At 45.3% G+C, this 17278-nt stretch overlaps 1 long non-coding RNA gene across 1 annotated transcript; it reads right to left on the bottom strand.

Moving 5' to 3' along the window:
* Positions 1-4949: 4949 nt before the first annotated feature.
* Positions 4950-5414, bottom strand: LOC127160585 (uncharacterized). Its single transcript, XR_007826788.1, has 3 exons — positions 5354-5414; positions 5161-5241; positions 4950-5072 (listed from the first exon to the last, which is right to left on the bottom strand). It is a non-coding gene; the product is annotated as an uncharacterized LOC127160585 (long non-coding RNA).
* Positions 5415-17278: the final 11864 nt, after the last annotated feature.

Genomic DNA, 17278 nt, shown 5'->3' with positions numbered 1-17278 from the left:
TCGTAAAGGGACATTAATTTGCAAGGCAGAATCAGAATCAAAACTCATGTAATTTGTGCACAATAGTTTATTAACGAAGGACTAACACATAACTAATCTAAACAAACAAACATGAAATCACTCATACATGGGGAAGGGTCAGTGAGAAGCAGTTAGAGAGAGAGAAGGAACATGAAGCTATGGAAAAAAGTCAGTTAACCACCTGCTGTGAAACCATCAGTGCTGTCTACAGCTTATACTAAACCTCTGTATTGTTTAGTTAAATGTACGATACTTGCATTGCCTTGGTCGTTGAACAAGTGTCCAAATGCAGTCTCTGGTGAAGGTCTTGATGGTTGGAGCAGTGGTGGTTTTGGAATCGTGATCACGTTCTTCTGGGTCCGAAGAGTGATGAACTCCAAAGATGTTCTGACTCGATGGTGACTGGGAGTTTCATCCCATGTGAAAAGTGAAGAAGAACCAAGAGCTGAGAGGGACTCAGCTGAAGTCCTGTGATCCTTGGGGAATGGAAAGACAAGGCCGCAAGGCCTGGCGCGTGCTTAGGGAAGTCCTGAAGAGTTCTAGCTCATCTTCTTAGGTTCTAAAAGAACCACTGACTGACTGAGGCGAGTCATAAAAATGAATTCAGGAGTTGAGTGGAAGTGTCTGGCTCTTAGTGGTCGAGAGCCAGTGTTGGGCCTGTCGGGCCTGCCAGGCACGCCCTGTGCCGGCTCAGGCTCCCCGTGGGTTCCTCCACACGGGCAGCAATCGGTAGATGTTGCAGACGAGTGAAGAGAGGGAAGAAAGGGAAGAACTAGGGAGGCGGTCAACCGTTTGCCTTTAAGCTCTCTGGAGGCTGCGCCTCCAGGAGGTCCATGAACCAATGGTAACTTTCACCTTCGGAGAGAAAGTTTATGACTCTTTGTCCGTGAGCATGGTATTTTGCATATGTAATTCGACTGGGTGTTGATGCAAAAACTACTAGGTTTCTTAAAACACTAATATGTTGCATAGGTATCAACATCTAATTTACACCATCTTTTAGATCATCAACATACGAATTAAAAGAGACCAAACATGACATAGGTGCTTTATACAACTAGTCATCTATCATAACGCATGCATAAAACAGTAGAAAGACAAATAAAAATACAACAGACAAAATTAAAATACAATGCAGTAATACTGTACACAATGACCTGGGCTATGTGTGATAGGAACGTCAAAGAAAGGTTTGTCTGGGAATGAATAGGAAAGAGTCTATAGGCATTGTGTCTTTCCTGTGGCAAATGTAGCATGGGCAGATGTGCATTCCTTGAAGCAATAAAACCTCTTATCAGATAGTCACCGTGGCAACTAAGCCCTTTTGGGGTGTTCGTTGCTTTGGGGGGTTGTCTTCAAAACTCCAGCATATAGCTGGGTTGTTGGTTTTAAAGATTATTTGTTAAATGTAACAAATAACTGTATGTCTGATTGGTCCAGATGCTACAATAAATTCAATTCAATTTTAACTTCCAAAGTGAGGGTCGATCAACAGCGAACGTAATCCAGGGGGCTCAACGAAAGGAGAATCCACTAAACAGATGAGAGTTCATACAAGGAGCAAACAGAGTCTGAAACAGCAAAACAAAGGTTGAATCCACAACAGGTGATTGCTAATTCCAGGTCAGGCTGCTGATGACACAAGACTATATAACTAGTCTAGGATCAAGACACGAATGACTAGACAAGAAACAAGACTAAACTCCACTATGAAACTGGAAATGGCTCTGTAATGTTGCTATCACGAGGAGCGCAATAAACACAAGACGACACTCGGCCCAGAATGATGGTGACGGCCTCGTATTTGTAGTGTGTCTGATTGGATACACCTGTGTGTGTACTCGGTGAGGTGGATCATGGGAAATGTAGTCCAGGGTGTAGTGCAACAGTCTGTGTAATGTGAATGTCAATAAAATGCACAGGCGACCTCTGGTGGTGGACAGACCGGACAGGATTCGTGACAGTGCTCAATAGTCTCCGCTTCACTACAGGATAAACACAATCCAGTTTGATGTTTCACTATTATGAACAATGAGTGATTTAAACCAGAATGTGCTATTCACAGTCGTGTAATAATAATATCTTCTCTCCTATTGTTGAGGCATACTCTCCCTTTACCAACTTGTTTTTAAATGTTATATAGGCCTTTATTTCCCAAGATTTCATTGATTTATCAGCTGTTTCATTACCTTGTACTCCAACATGTGCAGGTAACAACGTGAACATCAGTACTGTACCCATTTTTTTTTTTTTTTTTTTTTTTGTATTCTGAGCAGATTTATATTTATATTAATAATTGCCTTGTTGTTGATAGCCCACTTGATGAACTATTATAGCTGATATAAAATATTAAAGCTGATATAGAGTATGAATTAGTTTTCCTTTTCTAAATATTGACTCTGAATCTCTGAATATATACGGCTGCAGCTGTATGTCCTGACACAGGATCCTTTGACCATCAGTGAATATATGAAGCATTGAGGAGTATATGATTGATCCAAATACTGCTGAACAACAACCTTCTTAGGTATAGACTTTTCATACTTAATCTTAAAACCATGAACCTCCCAGTGGTCACCACATAAAATACTAGGGGAAAATATAAATGACAGCTTTTAACAAATGAAAAAAGAAAAAAAAAAAAAAAAATATATATATATATATATATATATATATATATATATACACACACACAATTTCAGCAGAAAAACATTCTGGTAAGAGTGATATTCGACAAGAAGCACTTCAGAAATAGTTGACATTGCAATTATCAGGACTAATGGGATCTTATAAAAAATAACCCAAATCGCACACTACATTCAACCCTTAATATTTTATATAATTTGTAATGACTGTGCAAACATGTAACCTCAGGCCCAAACATATCATGTCTTAACCTGATACAGTGGCAGGGTCATTTATATTATCATAATATATTTGCCATAGTCTCTTCATTTACTCCACAAACAAGATTGATTGTGCAGCAGCTGAATCACATTATTGGTGTAAATCACTAATTTCTGTAGTTTGATGACCTTCTCAATAAAAGCACAACACACAAAACATATAATCAACAGCGACTATGGCAGACAAAAAACACAGAAAGAGAAGAGCCCCAGCTTTACTCCAGCCGGAATAGCCATTCATGGATGAAATGGCACAAAGACAACAGTGTCCAACAACAACAACAACAACAACAGATCTCTGGGAAAGCATAGCCATAGAAAATGGCAGCATCAAGTTCCAGTCCACAGAGAGAGTGGGAAGTTGTCTGTAAAAAGTGGCATGATTTTGCTAGTGCAGCCAAAGCATCCTCCATTTCCTCATTAAAATTTAACTCTTGTAACTTTACTTCACTGATGTATTTGAATGTCTCCCGGTTAGCCATTTAAAAATGTCCATCTATCTATCATATCCTCTATATTTTCATTAACATTCATGCCTATTTTACAGCTAATAACACAGTGATCACTCTCTATTGTTGAATCCTCTCAAATATCCCACATACATTTCCCTGATAAACCTTCAGACACCAGTGTTAAATCTATAGAAGAGCATCAACCCCTGACCACATCAATTCTAGTAGCTCTACCATCATTCATACATATCAAACCCTTCAAATCAATCATTTCTTCTATTATCTTACCATTATGATCAGTATTATCACTTCATTATAAAGTATTATATGCATTCAAATCTCCACACCATATCACTTTCTGATTTCCCATTACCTTTTCTAATACTTCAATATTTAACCTGTTGCATCGATTATAAAAATTAATGACCTTAACATTCTGTCACTTTAAAAATACCTCTACTGTAATTAATATGTACTCACTCAATTCTATAACCCTATATGTTATTTCATTTTTAATAAATATATCCACCACTCCAGCATTACCTGTCTGTCTATCTCTACTAATACCTGTATATCCTTGTATCACAAAGTCTAAATGAGGTTTCAATCAGGTCTCTTGTTCACATTTAACCTGAGGTTTATATTCTTTATCTTCTATTACTTTTTAAACTCATGTCCATTTGTGATTAAACTCGTTGTATTTCACTGTAATACTAATACCAACTAAAGGAGTATTAAATAAAGACACAATTATTTTCATGCTTCATTATGTGATGTGATCAAATTCTATGTATTATACCTATTGCTTTCAAATAATTAACAATTGCATAATAGACCTTATATTGCACTGCACATTCTTCAGTATTGACTTAATTGTTATATTTTCAGTATTCAACTAAATTAATTCTTCTATTAATTGCATTATTTTTCTTTCATATGCTTCACAATGAATTAAGATTTGCTCCACTGTCTCTGAAATACCACATTTATTACAATTTCCAACTTGTTTTTGAATGTTAACATGTGACCATAAATTCAATATGAAAATATTAAATACATATCTGTATAAACACATATCTGAAAACCAGAAAAGATGCTTGTGAATTGTGAATTTATATTTCTGCATTTTGTATTTTACAAATATATATATATATATATATATATATATATATATGTATATATATATAACAAATAATAATAATAATAATAATAATAAAATAAAGTCACTGCATGCGTCATGTTGTGTGTAGAATGAGACATAGGAAAAACAAAATATAACAAAATTCTTTAATAAACTCCACAAATGGTAACTCCAGACAGGAACAGCAGAGAAACACACACCAACATCACTTTAAGATCCAACGATTCATTTGTCTATGAAGTGAAATGATCACTGAATTAATCAAAACATTAAGATACATCTGTAACTATGTTTTATGATAATTAACAGACATGTCACAGCATCAGTTAAAATCAACTATTACAACATGTAAAAAGCCTTAAAAGTTTAATGTAACGATCAGATGAATCAAGTTTAGAAAATGTACAGATATTACAAGTATAAACAAACAAAGCTGCAGCAAATATTCATAACATCATTGAGATGAAGATACATTTTTGCTGTAATTTGGCCTTTTATTAGTAGAGAGTATTTTATTCACTATTTCCTCTCAGTGCTGTAAGTTCTTCCTCCCTGCAAAATAATTCAACAAAAGCATTTACTGAGCTCTCATGACTAAAGACTTTGTTCCAGATCAATGTGAATCATCTCAAAAACTCACCAGCTCTTCTTGCACAGATGATCTGAAGAAGAATCACAGTAGGAGCAGCAAACACTGCAAACTCAACAATAATCACAATCACTGCAGGAAAGATGAGACACACAATCAAGAGAAAAAAAAAACAGACTCAATCTGTGAAAATAGAAAGAAATCAAAGGTATAAAACAACCAACACTGCAAAGACGTGTTGTACCTCTGAATATTGATCCAGCAGTCCAACTGTCTTCAGTTTGTGCTGAATCTGTGATAATTGACATATAAACCAAACATCATCATCATCACATCATACTTGAGCTTCACATCACAGAAATGATAAATGAACTTGTGCTGCTTCATGAGTCCATCATCTATTATCATGTTATTTCAATCTCAAGGTGTCAGGAGGAAACGTCTAGGTTACGAACGTAACCCTCGTTCCCTACCAAAAGCTACACTCGATGCTGCGTATCAATACGCTAATGAGAACATTCTTTGTTCGACCGGTTGTGAAGATTGTGTGTCAAACACGCCAAGAATTGGCTTAAATAACCTCGGTAGATGACGTAACTAATTACGTGCACCTGCGGGTTATAAATAGATGTGAATCGAACACATCTGCAGGTTTCTTTGTCTTCAAGGACCGTTTTTGTGTGTGTGTGCTGTTTTGCAGTGTTTACAAAAAAATATATATATATATAAGAAAGTAAAGTAAAGTAAAAAAAAAAAAAAAGATCATGATGGATTCAGAAAGGAGATGCGTGCCTCCCTGTGTAAGGCTCATCTCGGAGGATGATCCTCATGGTTTTTGCTTCGAGTGTTTGGGGGAAGAGCGAGCCGCCGCTCCCTCGCTGCAGTCCTGGGGGTCGCGTGTTGATCTGGCTGAGGCGCGTGAGACGGGCACGCCTCTTTCTCTCGCGATCTCGCCGGATCAGGAGGTCCTCGCGTCCGTTTCTGAAGCGCGCCCCGGCGGGCGGAGGACACTTCCTCTCTTGCTTCTGCAGAGATTGACCTCGAGAGCGCCACCTCTGAGCGCTCCTCTCGCGACGACAAAGCGTATGAGGAGTTACTCGGGGTGGTAACTCGAGCGGTTGATCGGCTAAAACTAGACTGGCCGCAGGAGCAAGAGACCCTCAAACGCTCGAAGCTGGATGACAGATTTCTGTCAGGTGGCCGGGGGGAGGGACCTCAGCGACGGTCTCTCCCCTTCTTTGGCGATCTCCATGACGAGCTAGCTCGTTCATGGAGTAAGCCCTATTCGTCCCGTGTCTTTGTGCCCTCGACGTCGATTTATTCGACTATCGTGGACTCACAGGCACGGGGCTATATGATGATGCCCCAGGTAGAAGAGACGCTCGCGGGCTATCTCTCCCCTGGGAGCTCATCATCTTTAAAAAACCCATGCTCCCCACCAAGCCTTGCAGACTAACATCTTCGCTGGTGGGGAAAGCATATCAGGCAGCGGGTCAGGCTGGTGCTTCCCTGCACACCATGGCGGTCTTGCAGGCGTACCAGGCTGACCTGCTCAAAGACTTGAGCACAGGCGGGACCATCGACGAAGAGGCGTTTTTAGAACTTCGCCGGGCCACAGATCTGTCTCTCCGTGCAACAAAGCAGACGGCCCGTGCCATCGGCCGCTCTATGGCTGCTATGGTCTCCACGGAGAGGCATTTGTGGCTCAACCTCACAGGCATCAAGGAGAGGGACCGATCATTCCTCCTTGATGCCCCAGTCTCGCCTTCCGGCCTGTTTGGTGACGCCGTTAACTCGGTCGTCACCAGGTTCCGGGAGGCGAGGCGCCATGAAGAAGCGTTTGTGAGGTTTCTTCCCCGCCGTGCTCAAGCGTCGGGGCCGTCGGCCACCCAGTCCCGACCAGGTCTGGTCTCCCTGAGGCGGGATGTCCAGAAAGAGAGTGTGGCGAGTCGTGCGCCTCCTCGCAAGGACTGGGGAGCGGCTCGTCGCACTCCACAGTCCGCCTCTAAGAGGCCAGACCTGAGGAGCATCCTCACTAAGAAAAGGTCCTGAGGGTGGTGCGCCCAGGACCGTGGGGGTGTGTCCCCTCGGGGAGGGGCGCGTAAAAATCCAGCAGAGAATAGGGGCTCCTTCCCGGCACCCTCAGGAGACCACTGTATTACCTCCGCCACCACTGGTGTTTCGGGGGGCAGCGGTCTCCGACGAAGTGTTACATGGTCGGTTGCCTCCTGCCATGTTTCAGGACACCGTACATCTAACATCCCCCCAGATAAGCGAAGTGTCAAAACTAGTGCCCCTATCAGAGAAACTGGCAGCGTGGAAGTTACTGCCAGATATCTCTCCTTGGGTCGTAAGGACTGTAGAAAAGGGCTACAGGATTCAGTTTGCATATCGTCCTCCGCGTTTCAACGGCGTGGTCTCCACTTCCGTGAAACCGGAACGAGTGCATTTGTTGACACAGGAATTGCAGACTCTGCTGGACAAAGGGGCCATAGAACATGTTCCCCTGCCAGACAGAGAGTCAGGCTATTACAGCCGATACTTTCTGGTTCCCAAGAAAGATGGGGGGCTCCGTCCAATTTTGGATCTTCGCGGGTTAAACCACTACCTCAGAACTTACAAGTTCAAGATGCTAACAATCAAAATAATTGTTTCCCAGATCCAGTCAAGGGATTGGTTCGTGACAATCGATCTCAAGGACGCATATTTCCATGTAGAAATTTTGCCACAACACAGGAAGTTCCTGAGGTTCACTTTCGGGGGCGAAGCTTACCAGTATCGGGTTCTTCCATTCGGCCTAGCTCTGTCACCCCGCACGTATACAAAATGCATGGATGCAGCACTGGCTCCTCTGCGACTCCAGGGCATCCGCATTTTGAATTACATAGACGACTGGCTCATTCTGGCCAGGTCTCAAGAGCTTGCGCTTCGACATCGGGATGTCGTCCTAGCTCATCTCAGATCTCTGGGGTTGAGACTCAACGCCAAGAAAAGCGTTCTCTCTCCTGCCCAGAGAACAACGTATTTGGGGGTTGTATGGGATTCGATTACAAGCCAGGCACAACTGTCTCCTGCGCGGGTCGAATCCGTTCTAAACACCCTAAAGAATATCAAGCTAGGTCAGAAAGTTACTCTACATCACTTTCAAAGGGTTTTAGGTCTCATGGCAGCTGCATCCACGGTGATACCTTTGGGTCTTCTGCACATGAGACCGTTTCAGTTGTGGCTCAGAGCCAGGGGATTTCATCCAAGGGCCAATCCCCAGAGGCAAATAAGGGTTACGCGCCAGGGGGTTCGTACCCTTTCTATGTGGTTCAGACCCCAGTTTCTGACTTTGGGTCCCACTCTAGGTCCGTGTTGTCGTCGCAAGATGCTAACGACAGACGCCTCCCTCACGGGCTGGGGTGCGGTCTTGAATGGCCGTCCAGCCCAAGGGATCTGGAGAGGTCATCATCTCAACTGGCACATCAATTGCCTCGAAATGATGGCTGTATTTCAGGCCCTGAAATACTTTCTCCAGCAGTTAAGAGGCTACCATGTCCTAGTGCGGGTGGACAGCACAGCGGTGGTCTCTTACATAAATCGCCAGGGCAGACTGCGTTCGCGCCGCCTGAACAGGTTAGCGCAGCAGATTCTGCTTTGGGCACAGGACAAGTTCCTGTCCCTCAGAGCGATTTATATTCCGGGGCATATGAATATGGGAGCAGACTTTCTGTCCAGACAAGCTGTGACACACGGGGAATGGAAACTCCACCCCGAAGTAGTCAGTCAAATCTGGGAAAGAGTCTTGCATAAAGGCAGGGCCAAAATTATTACTCCTGATTTTATAACTAAAAACAATTCAGATATATATGTGACCGAAGAAACTGTAAATGAATTCAACAATTATTTTGTAAATATTGGCTCTAATTTAGTACAAAACATCCCAGATGAAAACATTGATTGTAGTATTATTCCACATAGTGTAAATAGTATTTTCCTAGAGAGCGTACAAGTGAGTGAAATTCTGAACATTGTGAATGAATTTGCCAATAAAAAGTCAAATGATTATACAGATATGAACATGTCTTTGATAAAGCAAATTATAGATGTAATTGTAGAACCTTTTACTTATATTTGTAATTTGTCATTCCAAATAGGGAAATTTCCAGAACGTATGAAATTAGCTAAAGTGGTTCCACTTTTCAAAAAAGGAAATAAAAATGATGTTTCGAATTATAGACCCATTTCCTTGTTACCACAGTTATCCAAAATATTAGAAAAATTATTTGTGTTTAGATTAATTAAATTTATGGATAAAAATAATATGTTAAATAATAAACAATATGGATTTCGTTCAAATCATTCAACTGCTACAGCAATAGTGGAATTGGTAGAAGAAATAACGAATGCTATGGAAAAGAAACAGATCGTTGTAAGTGTCTTCGTGGATTTCCAAAAAGCGTTCGATACCATAGACCATGAAATATTATTGAGTAAATTATATAAATATGGTATAAGAGGCATAGCTCATCAGTGGGTTAAAAGTTATTTAAAAGAAAGAGAGCAGTTTGTTGAAATCAATAATACAAAATCAAAAAATTGTCAAATTACTTGTGGTGTACCCCAGGGAGCGGTATTAGGTCCAGTACTTTTTCTTCTTTATGTGAATGATATTGTAAATGTTTCAAATTTACTAAAATGTATTTTGTTTGCGGACGATACTACTTTATTTTATGCTGGCAAAAATATAAATGATGTATTGCAAGTTGTTGAGTATGAGTTTGGGAAAATTATGAGATGGTTTAACGCTAATAGATTATCTTTAAACATTAGTAAGACAAAATTTATGATCTTTAGTTGTACAAATAAGGATTTTGATGCAGCATTGTCAGTACAAGGAGTACAGATAGATAGGACCCATGAATTAAAATTTCTGGGTGTTTTGATTGATGAACAGTTAACGTGGAAATTCCATATTGAATATGTTAAATCTAAGGTATCCCAAATTATAGCCGTGCTGCATAAGATAAAAGAATCTGTTAATAAATGTGCTCTGTTTTTGTTATATAATTCATTGATTGTTCCACATCTGACCTATTGCATTGAAGTGTGGGGAAGTGCTAATAAGACTTATATAGAACCAGTTTTTAAATTACAAAAACGTGCTATTCGTGTTGTAAATGGAAGTGGATATAGGGTCCACACAAATCCAATATTTATACAATTAAAAACCTTAAAATTCGATGATTTATTAGAATATAGTTTACTAAAAATAATGTATAAAGCTCACCAAAAAACATTACCTGAAAATTTGCAAAATAGATTTATCAAGAGAGTTAGTAGCTACAATTTAAGAGGAACTGAAGTCTTTCAGAAAGCTGAGTTTAGAACAAAATTAAAGGAAAGGTGTGTCTCGGTGCAAGGTGTCAGTTTGTGGAATAATTTAAACAATGAAATCAAAATGTCATTATCGTTTTTTGTTTTCAAGAAGTGTGTAAAAGCATTATTGATAGAGAAATATCGTGCTTCTAATTAGTTGGAAAATGAGATATTTGAATTATGACATTGTATATTTGCTGTAAATTTGATAAGTATAAGAGCTCTTCATTGGAATTGTAATTTGTTTTATGTTGATAAGGGGCAGATATTATAAGTTTATCTTCTTTCTGCTCCTTTTCATTTCTTTTTTCTTTTAAAAGAATGAAATAAATAATAAAATGAAGATTTTATGAAGCAGAGGTGGACCTCTTTGCTTCACAGGAGACAGCACAATGTCCCCTCTACTTCTCTCTGACTCCTCCAGCTCCCCTGGGTCTGGACGCGATGGCCCATATGTGGCCCAGACTGCGTCTGTACGCATTTCCCCCGATTGCTCTGCTCCCGGGAGTCCTAGCCAAGGTCCGTCAACAGGGCTATCGCCTCTTATTGATAGCGCCCCGTTGGCCGACCAGAGTATGGTTCTCAGATCTAATATCCCTCCTCGACGGCTCGCCGTGGGCGATTCCGGTCAGGAGAGATCTCCTATCTCAGGCGCAGGGGACAATATTTCATCCCCGGCCCGAGCTCTGGAACCTTCATGTCTGGCCCCTGAGGGGGACCAACTAAGAGATGCTGGGCTTCCAGCTGATGTTGTAGAGACTATTCTGAGTGCTAGGGCTCCCTCCACTAGAAGAAGTTATGCCCTCAAATGGTGTGTCTTTGAAAGTTGGTGTGTGACACACCATGCAGATCCAGTTCACTGCCAAGTTGTTTCAGTGCTGGAATTCCTGCAAGAGAAATTGTCCTCAGGAATATCTCCTGGTACTCTCAGAGTCTATGTGGCCGCCATTTCAGCTTGCCACACTCTGATTGACGGGGTCTCGGTGGGGAAGCACCCACTAGTCGCTCGCTTTATTCGTGGAGCCAGGCGGTTAAGGCCGCCCACCAGAGCAACAGTCCCTTCATGGGACTTAGCGATAGTGCTCGAGGGTCTGTCTGGGACCCCTTTTGAACCACTAGAGTCAGCACATGTCAGGTTTCTGACTCTAAAGATGTTTTTTCTAATGGCTATTACTTCTCTCAAGAGAATCGGGGATTTGCAGGCTCTGGCAACCTCTCCATCCTGCTTGGACTTTGCCCCTGGGCTGGTGAAAGCCATTTTGCACCCTCACCCTAATTATCTTCCAAAAGTTCCATTCTCGACCATAAATCCGGTCGTTCTTGAAGCTTTCTCCCCTCCGCCGTTCACTTCACCGGAGCAGGAAAGGCTACACTTACTGTGTCCAGTACGTGCTCTTCAAATTTATGTCCACCGCACAAGCCAGTGGCGTAAGTCAGAGCAACTTTTCATATGCTATGGGGGCCGCAACCGGGGGGCGGCCGCCACTAAACGAATTATGTCCCATTGGGTGAGGGATGCTATTGCCCTAGCTTATGAGGCGCGCGGCCAAGCTTCGCCTCTAGAGCTTAGGGCTCATTCAACCAGGGGGGTTGCATCCTCCACGGCTATTGCAAGAGGTGCCCCCCTGCAACAAGTGTGTGATGCAGCAGGCTGGTCCTCACCGCACACGTTTATCAGATTCTATAGTTTGGATGTCCATGCTACTCCGGGCTCTCATGTCCTTGAGTCAACATCCCAGAGTCATGTCTGAGACCTCTTCTATGTTTGTGCGCACACACTACACAACCTTGAAGGGTCCAGACACTTCCAGTGCGGCGGCGTTGGTATTCTCGTTCCCATTAGCGTATTGATACGAAGCATCGAGTGTAGCTTTTGGTAGGGAATGTCTCGGGTTACTTGACTGTAACCCTGTTCCCTTAAAAAGCGGGAACGAGATGCTGCGTATCAATACGCTAATGAGAACATTCTTTGTTCGACCGGTTGTGAAGATTGTGTGTCAAACACGCCAAGAATTGGCTTAAATAACCTCGGTAGGTGACGTAACTAATTACGTGCACCTGCGGGTTATAAATAGATGTGAATCGAACACATCTGCAGGTTATGCCTTTGTCTGAAAGGACGTACAGGCACGCCTGCAGTGCGGCATTGAGGCGCAGCATCTCGTTCCCGCTTTTTAAGGGAACAGGGTTACAGTCAAGTAACCCGAGACGTTCCCTGAAGGAGGGAACGGAGACGTTACATATGGGAACTCGCTTGAGAGTCCAATCATCTCTGAGCCTTATTCAAAAGACCAATGAACATTCATGAACATTGGCGAGTGGTATTTGCATGCCGAGCCACTCCCCCATACATACGGGTATATAAGATGGCGGAATGCAACCACTCATTCAGGTTTTCGCTGAGGAGCCGAGAAGCAACCCGGCGTCAGCGTGACGTAGGGTCGTGGCAGGGGATGTAACGTCTCCGTTCCCTCCTTCAGGGAGCTCAGAGCTATGAGAAGTCACTACGACGTTACATATGGGAACAGACCCATGGAAAAGGCCACGACCCTAACGCCGTGTTACGCACAACCCACGTGCTGACAGGCGGACGTGTCAGCAGATGGATATGAACGTAACCTTCCCAACGCCCTGAGGGCCAATAGGGGACCCCACAAGGATGCCAGTTGCTACTGAAGCAGAAGTTGGGGGGGCGAAGCACATGAGATCCCTACATGTGGAATAAAAATAATTCAATATATCCATAACTTGTAGAGATATATGAGGGAAACAGCGGCCTTCTAGCTGACCTTGGAAAAATAATGAGACATGTTGCCACAACCTGCTGGGCGAAGGAGACCCAGCCGGAGTACAGTCAGGCACTACTCCGCAGCTAGGCCTGACTGCGGGGCATGGAGGACCCAAGGTTCACCAGAGGGAACAACTGAGGGATATAGCGCACGGATCCCGTAGGAGTGGCGCAGCAAGCCGACACCAGCCGGACTCCCGCTTACCTGATATCTATGTTAAGACACGGGAGGACACGGCTGGGATGAGGATGAGGCAACACTCCTTGTGGAGTGGGCACGAACACCTAAGGGGCATGGCTCTCCCTGGTTTTGGTACGACAGGGAGATGGCATCTACCACCCAATGGGCCAACCTCTGTTTGGAGACAGCATTCCCTTTCTGCTGACCTCCAAAGCAAACAAAGAGCTGCTCGGTGCGTCTGAAGTGCCGAGTGCGGTCCACATATATACGAAGGGCGCGGACTGGACACAGCAGCGCAGAGGCCGGATCTGCCTCCTCCAGGGGCAGAGCTTGCAGGTTCACCACCTGTTCGCGGAAAGGCGTGGTGGGAACCTTGGGCACATAACAGGGCCGGGGTCTCAGGATGACGTGAGAATTGCCGGGCCCGAATTCCAGGCACGCTTCGTCGACAGAGAAGGCTTGAAGGTCCCCTACCCTCTTGATGGAGGCCAGCGCGGTCAGGAGCGCTGTCTTAAGAGACAGATATTTCAGCTCTACTGACGCGAGTGGCTCAAATGGGGCCTCCCGTAGACCCCGGAGAGTGACGGAGAGATCCCAAGAGGGTATGAGGTGCGGTCTAGGGGGATTAACCCTCCTCGCACCTCTAAGGAACCTCACGACCAGTTGGTGCTTACCAAGGGATGCTCCATCCACTGCATCGTGATACGCTGCGATGGCAGCAACGTACACTTTGAGAGTCGAAGGGGACAGCCTGCGCTCCAACTTCTCCTGCAGCAAGGAAAGCACTACTGCAATCGGACATCTCTGTGGGTCCTCTCTGTGAGAGGAGCACCAGTCAACGAACAGACCCCATCTCAGTGCATAGGCCTGCCTTGTAGAGGGAGCTCTAGACTGAGAGATAGTATCTATCACAGCCTGTGAAAGGCCGGAGAGGTCTGATGCGTCCCGTCCAGGAGCCAGACATGCAGGTTCCAAAGGTCGGGACGCGGGTGCCAAATTGTGCCCATCCCCTGAGAAAGAAGGTCTCTCCTCAAGGGGATCTTCCATGGAGGGGCTGCCGCAAGGGAAACGAGGTCTGGAAACCAGGTCCGGGTGGGCCAGTATGGCGCAACCAGCAGAACCTGCTCCTCGTCCTCCCTGATCTTGCACAGTGTCTGTGCAAGGAGGGTCACTGGGGGAAAGGCGTACTTGGACCCCGGAGGCCAGCTGTGTGCCAGTGCATCCCTGCTGAGGGGAGCCTCGCTGAGGGAGTAAAATAGCTGGCAATGGGAGGATTCGGGGGAAGCGAACAGATCTATCTGGGCTTTGCCGAAATGGCTCGAAATCAGATGGACTACCTGAGGGTGGAGTCGCCATTCTCCAGGATGGGTGGACTGCCGTGAGAGCTGGTCAGCTGCACGGTTGAGTTCTCCTGGAATGTGAACGGCACGTAGCGATTTCTGTCATGTTGACCGAGTCCAGCTCCACACTGAGAAAAGAGATACTCTGCACTGGGGAGAGTTTGCTCTTCTCTCGGTTGACCTGAAGGCCCAAATGGCTGAGGTGCCGGAGCACCAGGTCCCTGTGTTCGCACAACACATCTCGCGAGTGAGCTATGAGAAGCCAGTCGTCGAGATAGTTGAGAATGCGAATGCCCATCCACCAGAGGGGGGGATAAGGCAGCTTCCGTGACCTTTGTAAAGACACGGGGAGAGAGGGACAGGCCAAATGGAAGCACTTTGTACTGATACGCTCGACCCTCGAAAGCAAACCGTAGGAAGGGTCTGTGTCGAGGTAGAATCGAGACGTGAAAGTACGCGTCCTTCAGGTCGATGGCTGCGAACCAATCCTGGCGACGAATGCATGTTAACATGCGCTTCGTCGTGGGCATCTTGAACGGCAGCCTGAGAAGGGACCGATTCAGGGCTCGAAGATCCAGGATGGGTCTTAACCCGCCGCTCTTTTTGGGCACGATGAAGTAAGGACTGTAAAACCCTGACTTCATCTCGGCTGGAGGGACAGGCTCAATTGCATCCTTCGCCAGTAGGACTGCAACCTCTGCATGCAGGACAGAGGCATGTGTGTCCGAATGGACAGAAGTGGAAAGGACGCCTCTGTACCTGGGCGGACGCCTGGCAAACTGAATCGCATAGCCGAGATGTACCGTCCGAATCAACCACTGCGAGGGGCTGAGCAGCCTGGGGGGGGGGAAAGGGAAGGGGACTGATCCCAGAAGGAAAAACGTCCTGGAGAAAAGTCTAACTGCACTGGGCAGCGCTTACCTTCTTCCCTGGTTCCTGCGCTGGCGATATCGACCTCCGAGTCCGGATCCAAGGAAGCAAGGCATTGCTCGAAACGGGAACTCACCACTCGCCCGCCACGTACTCACCAGCTCCTCATGCACCTCCGAGAAGAAAGGTACCGGGGGAGAGCGGCGTTGCCGCGAAAGACCTCCCCAGATACCAATCATCCAGCCGGGAGGGATCGGCCGGAGGTGTTTTAGGCACCTCCAAACCGATCTCCCTGGCAGCTCGGAGGAGCATAGCCGAAAGTTCAGCGTCCGCCTCGGACGGGACAGCGACCGCGGAGGGGCGCTGCTCCGCCGAGACGTCCGCCTCACCTTCCGACTCCCCCTCTGATGCTGAAGCAGACATCTCTACCTCCTGGGGAGCACCAAAGGAGACACTCGGCCCGGCGAGCGGGGAAGTGTACTGCTTTGGTAGCTCAACGGGACCGCGTGGTGACACAGAAGTCCGCGGGGCTTTGCTAGCCGACGGAACATTCTCTACAGTCACCTGCAAGTCCCCCAAGTGCCTAGCCACGGCAGCCGAAAAACCTTGACGGCTCAACGACGTACCGCGGGAAGACGACGAGGGGAGCCTTCTCGCGAACGAGAGGCGGGACTTCAACGCGACCATGGTCATGCGTTCGCAATGAACGCATGAACCATCCGTGAACGCTGCCTCGGCGTGCTCTCGGCCCAGGCACGTGAGACAGCGATCATGTCCGTCCAGACTGGCGAGGAAACTGCCGCATAGAGAAGCGCACGGCCGGAGAGACATCCCAGGAAAAATGCCCTCGACGGCCGTGAGAAATTAGCTCTTTTAGTATCCCGGTTTGCCTAGGGAGGACCGCGGCACAACTGTGCACTCAAGCGGAGGAAGCTCGCTGGAAAGCAAAGGCTTTTTCTGGCCGTGTAAACGGCCGCCCGCAGGATCTCGCTGGCGGCTGCCAAGTGCTCTTTTAGAAAGCTCTTTTAGTGCTGGCAGCACGCCAGCGGAGAGAGAGCAACAACTCACAGGAACTCTTTTGTTTTGTTTTTTCTTCTTTTTACGAGGCTCCGAAGAGAAAATCTGAATGAGTGGTTGCATTCCGCCATCTTATATACCCGTATGTACGGGGGAGTGGCTCGGCATGCAAATACCACTCGCCAATGTTCATGAATGTTCATTGGCCTTTTGAATAAGGCTCAGAGATGATTGGACTCTCAAGCGAGTTCCCATATGTAACGTCGTAGTGAAACGACTGAAGGGGAACTGATGGTTGTCATTTACCAAAAATTAATCTAATGACACTTTAAAAGAAACTTTCTGTCCAATGTGATCTCTTTCTCATTTATAGATATTTGTGTGTGACATTTTGTGACAAGTGATAAAACAAGTGTAAGTCAGTGAAGTGAGAGACTGCTGATGTGTGTCAGTGATGATGAACCTTGTGCAGGAGCTGCTTCTGTAGTTTGTCTTGAAGTCGTCTCAGAGTTTGATCTGCTGACTGGAATCAGTGTTGAAGTGATTGGAGCTGCAGAAGATGAACATTCAGATCATAATACTGTAAGACAACAACATCATATTTACATACTT

Source organism: Labeo rohita, unplaced genomic scaffold (assembly GCF_022985175.1).
Source record: "Labeo rohita strain BAU-BD-2019 unplaced genomic scaffold, IGBB_LRoh.1.0 scaffold_394, whole genome shotgun sequence".
In the NCBI taxonomy this organism is placed as follows: Eukaryota; Metazoa; Chordata; class Actinopteri; order Cypriniformes; family Cyprinidae; genus Labeo; species Labeo rohita.
The sequence above is the reverse complement of the archived record's forward strand: the minus strand, read 5'-3'. Positions and strand labels throughout refer to the sequence as shown.